The sequence below is a fragment of the Vollenhovia emeryi genome, unplaced genomic scaffold (genome assembly GCF_000949405.1).
Source record: "Vollenhovia emeryi isolate VEMERY1.0 unplaced genomic scaffold, V.emery_V1.0 DF939334.1, whole genome shotgun sequence".
NCBI lineage: Eukaryota > Metazoa > Arthropoda > Insecta > Hymenoptera > Formicidae > Vollenhovia > Vollenhovia emeryi.
The window spans coordinates 82772-94908 of record NW_011967032.1 but is presented as its reverse complement, the minus strand read 5'-3'; the positions used below and the strand labels follow the sequence as shown (position 1 = coordinate 94908).

Here is a 12137-nt window from a genome sequence, read left to right as displayed (position 1 = left end):
AAAGTGACAAGCATCAATTTTCATGGAACATGTTCTGCATTTTCCACCAATGTTTTACTTCTCGCGAAGCGACAATGTGTTCGAATGGCTTTAAAAATGTTTTTAGCATGGAACATTTTTTTCACTTATCACGTGAGACAAACCGTCTTTTCAATATAGAAACTTCGTTTCTCGTAAAGTGTCAAGCATCAATTTTCAATATGGAACATGTTCTGCATTTTCCGCCAATGTTTTACTTCTCGCGAAGCGACAGATTATCTCAATTGGCTCAGACTATAGTTTTGAATTCAAAAAGTCACTTAAATTCTTTCTAAACTTCGCGCAATCTGTTGAAAGTCACCCGACTCCAAAGGAGTTCCTTTCCAGCGCGAGTTTTTGCGAAAAAGCATTCGCCGGTGTATAAATACCAGCCCAGGAATATTTTCAGAACAGAAATGGGGGATGGAAAGGTGATTCGCAATTCGGGGATTCAAAAGTCCTCTTTCGACCTTTTTACGGTATCTGGGACGAGAGGCAAACACGGAGTGTATCTCCGTCGCATTTCTCCAGGTCTATTTTCGGGGCGATCTGGTCTCGCCAGTTCAGTCTGCCGATTATCAGCGAGCGATTTCCCGCGGCAGGAAGAACCGTCCAGATACACAGTGAGAAAAGGAGGACCGTATCCGTCGCGACGCCGCGCGTCGGTGTCCAGTATCTCGTACGCGAACGAAAATAGCGCGCGGACGGACGTCGCGATGCCCTCCTCTCTCCCCCTCCCCCCTCTGGTCGCCGTCTGTCCTCTCGTAACCGTGGCGAGCTAACCGTGACGCGTCTCCCATTCATAAATAGGAACGGCCACTTTATCGGACGCCGACAGCCATCTTGACTACGCGATCACGCGAGCTCCCGTCGGCGCTCGCGATCGCGATCGCCCGCGAAGAAATCGACGGGGCATCAAATCGCGCGCGCGCGGCGGCACGTCGCATCCGCCGCCGTCCGCGACGCGACGCGCCGGGACGGAAGCGGCGCGGCCGAGCAGCGCAGTGGTCGGTACGCAGTGCACAGCTGATCGGTGGCCCCGACGGACGGTAGCTGCTCGGCTCGTCGTCCCTCGAGGGAGAGTGCGGCGAAAAGCGCATCGAGAGAGAGAGAGAAAGAGAGATACGAGACGAGAAAGGGAGACGGATAAAAGAACGCGAGTGAGAGGCGGGGACGCGAGGGACCGCCGGGTGCGGATCGGCCGCGTGCGCGTACCGCGATCGGTGACAGGTGAGAGCTCGGCGAGGGACTAGAAGAGAGCTCGAGGGTACGGAATCCGCTCCGGGAAGCGGTCGCAGCGCTGGTCCCTTCCTGCCGCCGGCGCGGACGAGGTGTAGGTGTTCGTGCGGTGTAGGAGGAGGTGGAGGAGGAAGTGCACAACAACGTTGCGGCCCGCACGTCGGACGTCCCCGATGGTTGCCGTCCGGTGAGTCCGCCTGTTCGTTTCACCAAGGTTCGGATCTAAAAGCGGCGCCCCGGGGCGACCGCCACCGCCGTCGTCATTGTCGTCGGCGACGACGGCGACGGCGACGGTGGCGTCTCGTCGTCGTCCGCCTCCTCCGCGTCGCGCAGGAGCGACGGGGGAGGGGAACGGAGCGCGCGCTCTATTACTCGCGGCGGGCTCCACGCGGCACGAAAATACACCTGCGGCGGAATGCACCGGATAGAATACGCGCGGCCGCCGGCAACAATGCTTCTTCCGCGCGGTTGGACCCGGAGGGGCCTCCTGGGGATCGCCGTCGGGGGGTTTCGTTTTAGTCGCGCGTCCGGGCCCGTTCCCTTCGGCCGCCGCTTCTCCCTCCCCCTCCCCCCCTCCCTCCCCCGCCGCCGCCCCCGTGGCTTGTTTGCCCGAACACGACCGCAGCGAGCGTTTCTGCATGCCTCGTGCGCCGCATACGCCTCAGTAGAATATCTTCATTGTCACAAGCGTTACACCTCGCCTCTGCGCGAGAAGAGCGACGCGAGTCGAAAATACGAGTCTCTGCGTTTCTTGATTTTTTTTTTGGACTGAATTTATCGACTCGAAAATGTATGCACCCTCGTTCAGGAGAGCGCCGTAAGTGTGTGTGTGTGTGTGTGTGGTTAACGAAAATTTCGCCCAAAGAAAGCACCGACGCGAAGATCGTGTTTCGTTTAAAAATAGTAATGGTAAAGGGAAGGAACGTTTAAAAGGAAAATACGATTCTCACAGTGCGGACGGGGGGGGGGAGGGGGAGGGGGATCGATCGAAGCGAGGAAAAGAAAGGAATAAGAGAGAGCAATTTAGCGGACCGCGCGATTGTAGTTGCGTATGATCTGCAAGCAGGTTGAAGGTTTAACGTCGTTCTCCCGTAAAAGTGCTATTTTTCGACTTGCGCCGCTCCTTCTCGCGCAGAGACGAACAGCGATGGGACCGTTGCGTGTTACACGATTAAACAGGACTGTATCTTGACGAGCGGCGCGTTGAACGGGCCGTATCTTTCGCCTCGCATCTTCCCGTTTAATAAGACGGCATTTAGCTTTCGCGAGCGTCTTAATCCTTTTGCGGCCGGATTATTTTTCGTTGTTACTTGCTTTTAAACGGGACGCTGGCGTCCCGAGGAATCGAGCGGGGGCAAGAAACGTAAGTTGGAGCAAGAGTTAGCGGTGCATCTTGAGGTAGGCACCGAGACGCGTGCGATGACTTTTGGACGAGAAAAATACCGGGCGAAGGATCGAGAATCAGAACTGGAATTTTGCGATATTTAGCGTATTTATAATCCTATAAGACTGGTATGTAACTGGCGCGCAGGATAAGTTGGAAAGAATACGGTATATGGATTCACTTATTAATTTAATTGGCTACTTGCACCTATGCCCGGTCCTAAACGGCCTCTTCATTTTCTAATTGATTTTATATCTTAAGGACCTAAGTTAAAATTGTAGCGTATTAATCTTGTTTTGTCATTGAAAAGGGTTACCTTTAGTAGCCGAAACGTCCGACCTCAAATTGAGCAGGTCGATACTTATATTTTCAACAAACTAACTATTGTGTTCTGGTTCCTTACATCTTATTACAAACACATAGTCAAATATCGTACTGTTCGTACCTTTTGCCCTTATCGTAATTAATGATCTTTCTCTCAACGGACCTTTTATTTAATATATCTTCGAATTTGAGACCTTTCGCTCGTCGGGCAGACTCTATTTGAGCCGTCCAGAAGCTATCGACACTCGACATCTCTCGCGCTCAGTTACTCTATTTCGCCGAGGAAAGCAGGAAATAATGTGCCAGAGCGACGTTTGGTATCTCACTCGACGGTTTGATAAACTTTCGTATGGAGATAGATAGCCACACCCCCAAAAAAACTCCCTCGAAAGATACAAACGTTCCCCATCATCACCCCGTCTAACGGTCGAGTCGTCCCCGGAGTGGGCGAGTACAAATAAGCGCAGCCTCCGTGAGTTATGTGGCACCCTCGATGGAAGAGCAACACGAAATACAGCCTCCGGAGGAGTAATCATTAGGGGTGTATCTTCAGAAGATGGACAGAAGGGTTGCAATATTTTTTTTTTAATGAGTTGAGGAACTCGAGGAACAGATCGGAAACGCTCAAGATGGTTTCGGAATGGCCGTCGAGTAAAATATTCCTTGAGGAAGAGGATTTTGAAAAGTAAAGCCAACGGCACACGATACTATTTTTCCTACTGGATTCCTTACGAGAGCCAATTAGGATTCAGCTTTGAGTCACCTGATCGAAAACTCTGCATCTTGATTGGCTCTCGTAAGCAATCCAGTAGGAAAAATAGTATCGTGTGCCGTTGGCTCAACCCTCTATCTAAATGCATGCTTCTAGACTCATTAAAGAAAAAAAAAGTGTCGCAACCGAGGGGTAAACCCGAGAGGGAAACCGCTGAGGGCAATGTGGTGTGCAGATTTGCGGCATTACTGGGCATTTTTGGGCATTAGTTTGGGCATTAGGCTTTGCTGGGGAATTGTAAAGATAAAATAAGAGATAAGATAAAATATGGTAAGACAAAATAAATAAGATAAAATTAGATAAGATAAAGTAATGCCCACTGGGCATTAGTGGGCATTGGTGTACAAGATTTTGGTCAGCGGTTTTCCCCTCGGGTAAACCGTTGAGGGCATTAGGTGCGCAGATTTGCGGCGTTACCGGGCATTAGGCCTTGCTGGGGCATCATAAAGATACAATAAGCTAATAAGATAAAGTAATGCCCACTGGATTTATCACTGTACGTGTCTGTGGTCGCGAGAGAATTAAAAGATCTCGATGGCCCGCGAAAAGTCGGCTACCGGTTATGATCACCGTGGCATTCATAAAAATGAACTTTGTTTTCGTACTTGTAACAATTCTATAAAAATCAGTATTTTGAAATATCCGTACGTACTTCTCTAGTTTCTAGTATCTAGATCATAAAAGTTTTTAGCCTTTTGTCTTAGGTTCGAAGGTGTAGCCCATATACTTACATTACTTATAGACTGCGCCATCCCTATGGACGCGCTGTCCTAAACATTAGAGTGCAGACATATCAAAAGTGTCATGATCTCTCTCTCTCTCGCTCAGCGTTAAGATTGGGGGAAAACGAACAAGTTAGACTAATTGTAAGTCTATGGTGTAGCCGTGAAGTTGTCCACCGCTGAGCGCGTCAATGAAAGAGGAGTTTCGGTGTCTCGGCTTTACCGCCGCTATTTTACATTAAAAGTAAACAAATAAATATTTTTTGTTCCTTAAAGATATGGTACATACCTACTTTTCAATTTTGTATATACTTTGTTATATTTTCAAGAAAATGACCGAAAATGACACTAATTTTGACCCGTCCAAGGTGGCCTAACCCCTTAACTGTGAAGTTGGGTGATTGTGAAGTAGGGACTTTTGGATATGAAGGAAAGGGGAGAGGCAGAGATAATTGTCCTTTAATCTTTGCACATGTGCGTCGCTACACTTTCTCATGTTCCTCGGCATCGATTATCTGCGGAATCAACGTAAGTCAAAATCACAAAATCAGAATCCCAGAGACTCCACGTTTTCACGGTCGAGGGTTGACTTCCCTCGCTTTGATTCGCATTGACGTACTTTCGTACACGCTATATTCGTCCTACAATTGTACGCTTATCCTGTTTTGCGTGCTTGCCGCGACATGGAACGACCGGATTATCTTTAACCGCTCGGCGACGGATCGTAAGAGAGGAAAAAAAACAATGTTCGCCCGCGTCGCGCCGGTCTCGATCGTTGCGCAAGATTTATGATAATGTTGCACGAAGATAATCTGTCGAGCGAGGCGGCTGTTCGCGCAGCGAGTTTCCGCGCGCGTGGGCAAGAATTATGCGCGTAAAAAGGCGCGACGTCACGGCCTTAAACCTGTTACGAGGCGAGGCGTAAACAAGCCAGCCTCTCTTATGCCCATTTCAATGTGGATTATCTTCAATCCCGGTTTAACTTACTCTTATCTTTTTCCAATTTCCGAGACCAGACGAAGGTAAAAAGTAAGTCGAGCCGAGATCAAGTCCGCATTGGAGAAGCGCAAGTGACGTTAACGCCATCGATTGATAACTCCGGTTCCTTATCGCACGCCCCCTCCTCATATTTCCGCCGTCGATTGCGAGTTACCGAATTATCAACTCGATTACATAATCTCTCGGACAGATACAAAAGATACGTTGCCTTTTGTCGCGTTTAAGGTGGCTTCTTCCTTATGAAAAAAAAAGTCAAGTCTCAAAGAGCAGTCAAATTTCCTCAAAACATTGTATCTTTTGACTTTACTAATAAGTATTTGCTTGCAGAGGTCGGTGACCTCGTATACTTAATAGCGCATTTGCATCCTTGTGACATTTATTATATTTATCTCGTTTTTTTGTTAAGATATTTTTGTTAAAAAACACAACTTTAACATTCTTTCTTTATTTTATTTCATCGGCGACCGGGTCTGAAATTTCGCGTACTGATAGATAAAATTTGCAACTACAATATACTTAAATTTCAATTTTTTCTGCACTGAGAAAAAACTGATAGATTCAACCAGTCGTCTGTTAGAAAATGGACGAATCAGAATCCCTCTAAGATTTACCAGAATTCCTTTAGGACTTACCAGAATTCCTTTAGGATTTACCACGAAAGATATTTCATAACCAGAAGTTTACTGGACTTCACTACAAATCTGGGTTAATCCTAAAGGAATTCTGATTCGTCCATCTTTTAACAGACGACTGGTTGAATCTATCAGATTTTTTTTCAGTGTACCGATGGGCGCGTTTCGTTTGGGAGCCGCCAGTAACGTGAACCTTCCAAAGGGGGCCCGTTCCGTTTGACAGGCAGGGAGGAGGGCGTGTATCAGTTGTACAACAGTCGGTCTCTGCAACTGCGATGATCAATTTTAACGCCCCGCCATAAAACAAATGTATCGCGTGCCCGTCATAACAAGCTCGCGGTGGAGCGTTACGGCTCTCGCTGCGCCGGTTTATTTAAAGTCGGAGTACATACTAGCGACGATCGGCCAACAACTATCGGGCCAGGTGCTCGTTTCCTGCGATTGAGACGTCCTGGGGCGCCGATCGACGCGCCGCCGTCGAACCCGGAGCGCACGCGGGGCCGCGAGATTGAATATTATATCGGTCGTACGTGAAATTCATTTAGATTCATATCGTAGGGACGTCGCGACCGCGGGTGGAAATTTCGCCAGGCTACCTGCTGGTAGACTTCGAGCTTCTGCATTCGACACCGCTGTCTTATAGCGAATTCGATTGCTAGCGCACACCGAGTGCACCTATTTATAACCAATTTTTATATTCAACTTTGTCTTAAATACACGTTCAAAGAATATCTAGCCAAAAGATGATCCGTATGGATGCTCCACAGGTTATTTTACTGGCTAAGAAATATTTCAAGAGACATTTAAGGCGATCCTTAAATATAAGAATTGACTGTAAACAAGCTTTAGTGTGCACTCAGCGAGCGCTAGTGCGAGCAACCGAATTCGATATTAAGGTAGTTCTTTCGTAAAATCAGTTATGTGAGAATTGTTTCAAATTTTTCAGTTTATTCTTTACATAAATACGTGCAAAATAAGACTAATTAAATTAAAATTGACCGTCTCAAAGTTCTAAAAAAAATTGTTAAAGTTTACTATGTTACACGAAATATTACGTCTAAAACATTAATATTTTTAAGTTAAAAATATTATTACATGTCAAATATTATTTACACATATTATTATGTTTTAGAATATTAATATAATATTTGCGTTTGCAAACGCAAATGGTGGCACATTTTATTTTTTTAAAGCTTAACGATGAGTGAGATTCGTATGAGAAACAAATATGTTATAAAGTAAAATAGAACGAATAACTGGAAAAAAATCAAAATTATTGACCGTTTCGTTTCAACAATATAAACAGTTAAAACTGAAAAATGGGAAGAATTATGTAGTAGACATGAGTGTAGCGTATGAGATGTGGCAACAGCACCTCAAACTACAATCTTTCGAATCTATTTTATATTATGTATTAATCGTAAGTGCATTCTTTAGAACAATATTGCACCAAGATATATCATTGTAATAATTGAGTGCTGGTTCCTGTCTGGAATAAACTTTTGAGCATTACTGTCGCGAAACAACTACCTTAATCTCGTCAATGTGTTTCTGTCACTTCGATGACACTTGAATATTCTTTGTTACACGCGGAGAGCATTTTCTCTTAACATTTATCCTGAAAATCATGTAATCGTGGGACAACTTGGCACATCGAAGAATGTTAGGAGAGTTTTTTTTGTAATTTTACTATACATTTTACTAGGAATTATACTTCGTATACATTTTACTACTAAAATGTATACTAAGTAATGGTAAATTAAGGGGATGCTGGAGTGATTCTGCACTTTTGCACATTTTGTACTTAAAACTGTCTGTTTCGTGGAAACATTTGTGTAATATACAAGTTAAATGGCTTACGTGTACAGATCGAAAGCGGCTTGCTATTCCGGTTAAATGAAAAACAATATGGCATCACTGAAACTAAGTTTGTAAGTCTAATACGAAGTACTAGTGAGTAACACACCATACAGTACATGTAGTATGTGTGCTGCTCACTAATATTTTTTATTAGACTTACAAACTTAGTTTTAGTGATGCCATATCGTTCTTTCATTTAGCCGGAATAGCAAACTGCTTTCGATCTGTACACGTAAGTCATTTAATTTGTATATATATTACACAAGTGTTTTCGCGAACTGACAGTTTCCAACTTAGAAAGGTGCAAAAGTGCAGAATCACTCCAGTATCCCCTTTTCTCAGACGGAGATACGATCAATTCGGGAATTTAATCACTCCCGTTATCACTCACGTTATCACATTTCGATGTAATCGTGTCGTTATGAGATCCCGTGGCTGTACTTTCATCTGCACCGAGAAAAAATTTCATCGGATAAACCTGTTAAATAGTGTTTCCGATGGTTAGTTTTTCCGATTACGTTTTCCGATTAAATTATGGATACATCCGATGAAATTATTTCTCTGTGCAGATGAAGGTACAGCCACGGGATCTCATAACGACACGATTACATCGAAATGTGATAACGTGAGTGATAACGGGAGTGATTAAGAGACCGATCATATTTTTCATCGGATATACAATTTAATTAGATATATCCGTTTGCTATTATGTAATTGGATTATCCGATCATATTTCATCGGATATTTTTCTCAGTGTGGCGAAGATGAAAGATGTCGATCGTTTTCTTCGCGGAACGCGCGACGACGGTAAATTTCGCAATCAGTGATAAATTGCTCGACAAGCCTACCCGGCAATTTCGCTTAATGATTCATTAGGACGCGCGGAAGCACCGCGTCTGGTGAAAGTTACCGTCGGGACGTAATTGCGCGGGATTCGGATTTAAAGGCCGCGGATGTCTACACGGAGAGGGAGAACCGCTCCGAAGGAGAGAAAGAGGATCGGTATCGAGGGTGAAATACGAGAGCGATCGAGTTCTCCCGCCTTGCGAGATAATTCAACACCTTTTTGACTGATTGATCAAAAGTAGTGGTTTTCTTACGTGTTAAATTATTTTTCCAACATTCTCGTAAAAAGACTCTTCGATTTAATTAAGTCAATTAAGTGAATTGCGCCGGAACTTAACGATCTTAATCAATCGATTTAAATTCTACCGATCAAACGGACCGGTTCGGTCCGACGCGCAGGCACGTTGTCAGCCGACGGCGACGGCGACGGCGAACGGCGACGGCGACGGCTTTGCGGATTCTCTCGCGGGAGGGAAAAAGTGTGATATTATTTTTTCAGTGTAGTTGGCGTTTATTTTTGCCGGCGCGGGCGGCAGAGCGACTTATCGTACGGCTCTGCTTAACGTTAACAGCGCGTCCCCCGTCAATTATTATTCTTGGTTCCTTATTTTCGTCTGGTGGCCGACTGACTTGACGCCCCCGACGCGCGTTAAACTCCCCGGCGCGGCGCGGCGCGGGCGGCGCGGATCGAATCTCGTTCGGATTTCCTCGAGACGTCGCCGATCGTCTGGCTGGTCTCTTTGATCATTTTCGAGACTGTATTCGTATAACAATATACGTGACATGTATAGTTTTATCTCGATAAGAGCCACAGTCGACGTGTCCGCAAATATATTCAGAGAACACGTTCGGCCGAGGGCGAGGGGTAAACCGCTGAGGGCATTGTGCTGTACAGATTTCGGGTATTACCAGGCATTTTTTGGGCATTAGTGGGTGTTACGTGGCCTTGTTGGGGCATTGTAAAGAATCTAAATAGATAAAACACCTATTAATGCACTAAAATTGGATAATAATGCCCAGTGGGCGTCTTATCTTATTATCTTATCTTCTTAGCTTCTTTCTAATACCCCAGCGCCAAATAACACCCAGTAATGCCCAAAATGCCCCTCAGCGGTTTACTCTCCCCGCGTTTGACCTTAGGGTAGAGAATTCGCAAGCGCCGCCGCTCTTATCGCCGCGCACGGTTCATTGCGTTCGTACGTCGAGCTGCTAATTAGACGTTATTACGTGCAATTAGTTCCCGGGCACCGTGGCGCGCAACAGGTGTCGGGTAGCCATGCACCTTGTAATTTCGGAGGCGTGCGATCCGCCGTGCGATTCACGGCCTCTTGATAATTAACGCGGCTGTTGTTACGTTGCGTTTCCGCGGGGAAACTCGCGCCCCTCCTCTCGCGGTTCTCAAGGACCGACGAAGAGCCGCGCGTGGTCGCGGAATCGGAAGGCGATTTCCTGTGACAAGCCCCGCGCCGCGGTCGGTCGCTCTCGCGGGACACCCGCGGGACTCGGGCGGATTTCCGCGCGAGACGCCTGAGAATAATTTCGCGCCGGTAAATAAAACAAGACGAGGGGCGGAGGCGTGGAAATATCGGGCGGAATTCGCCGCTTTTCCTCCGTGTTTCTACACGGAGGTCCAGACGAAAACAGCCGCGGCCTATGCGTACGCGTGTGTCTCTCTCTCTCGGGGTATTTCATGACACAAATATCTTCTCGGCAGCCTGGAATTCCGCTTTTCCTTTTTCGCTTGTCCCGACGCGAACGGCGCTCTCGTTCCCCTCCCGAAACGTCCCCGTCGCCGTCCCGGAGCTTTCGGCTTTCCGGTCGAGTCTTCATCTGTCCTTATTTAATATGTGACTTTAGTCTCTTATTGAAATGTAACGTGTTCCAGCTGCGAACGCGTCTTCTTTGACCATCTCGACGTGGGGCTCTCTACCGCGAATGTTTGACTAAAAGTGAAAGTTTGCTTCCCGATTTTGACACTCGTCTTCAATTACTTGTCGAGCTACTTCGCAAATAAAGGAACACGCGTACTTGTATTACGAGCTCAAATACGCGGGGAGAATTTTTTTTCTTAAAATTTATCCTGAAAGCCACGCGATCGTGGGACAACGTGGCATTTTGAAGAACCTTCTGAGTTTTTTGAAAATTTGTCATACATTTTACTAGTAAAATACTAAGTACAATTGCGAGTGAAATGTATGGTAAAATTTCAAAAGAAACTTCATAAAATTCTGTGAAATGCCGCGCTGTCCCACGATTGCAATATTTTCAGGAGAAATTTCTCTCCGTGTATGCTCGATTTGCTGAAATAATTTGCGGACAAGAACCCCTTCGTCCATCTCGCGTTCGGTTCACTGTCACTCGTTTGTGCTGCAATACCAAGCAAAATCGTAAGACTCGTAACTTGTTTGCGTAACAACTTCTCAGAGTATAATCTGCAATTCTATGCTATACTATGCCATTCTATGCAATTCTATGACATACGGCACGCATAGAATTGCAGACGAGGGAGAAACCGCTGAGGGCATTGTGGTGTACAGATTTGCGTTTACTGGACATTACTAGGGCATTTTTTGGGCATTGGGTCTCGCTGGGGCATTATAAAGATAAAATCAGATAAAACAAGATGAATAAGATAAAATAAGATAAGATAAAGTAATGCCCACCGGGCATTAGTGGGCATTGGCATTTTGGTCAGCGGTTTTCCCCTCGATTGCAGATTATTCTTGCGAGTCTTAAGCGTGGTCTACAATGGCAGTAGGAGTAGTGGATTAAGGCTGTAAGACGTCGGAGTAAGCTCGTGTTTCCGGTGTAGTAGGCGTAGAGTAAGGCTGTAAGCAAAATGGTTCAATTCCATTTCGTACGACCTACTCCCTTACTCTCAGCCACTGATAATCAGTTCACGAAATAGGTTAAAGTTGAAACCCTGATCTCGTTTGCGCCTGTTCACAGGCCGAACCCACCACCTCCGACCGATAGATATCTTCGTTTGCATAATACGCTATTGAAGAGTCAAGAGCTGACTCCATAATAATATAAATAACACAAATCCAATTCTTCGCACATCCATATTCACCAACAACGGTAACATTTGTGTAATAACATTGGTTAACACTGATTGGCTCATTATAATCCTTACTCTACGCCATTGTAGACACTCGGGCGTAAAGGGACCTTAATCCTACAGCCTATGTCTAACGCCTACTTCTTTAAGCCTGTATCACACCACGGATTGAGATTGAGATTAGATTGAAGTTTGACCAATCGGAGTAAAGTTCACCAATCTCAAGTCTATTTTACTCCGACTGGTCAAATTTCAATCTGATCGTGTCTGTGAAGTTGGC

General features: G+C 45.7%; 1 protein-coding gene across 2 annotated transcripts in view; it reads left to right on the top strand.

The window, feature by feature from the left end:
- The first annotated feature begins 1366 nt into the window (after positions 1-1366).
- LOC105558546 (TGF-beta-activated kinase 1 and MAP3K7-binding protein 3) overlaps positions 1367-12137 on the top strand; it is a 22105-nt gene continuing 11334 nt past the window's right edge. For both annotated transcript variants that reach the window (XM_012006290.1, XM_012006289.1), the window contains exon 1: positions 1367-1444. The gene's annotated coding sequence lies outside the window, so the exon portion shown is untranslated. The remainder of the gene's footprint in view (positions 1445-12137) is intronic.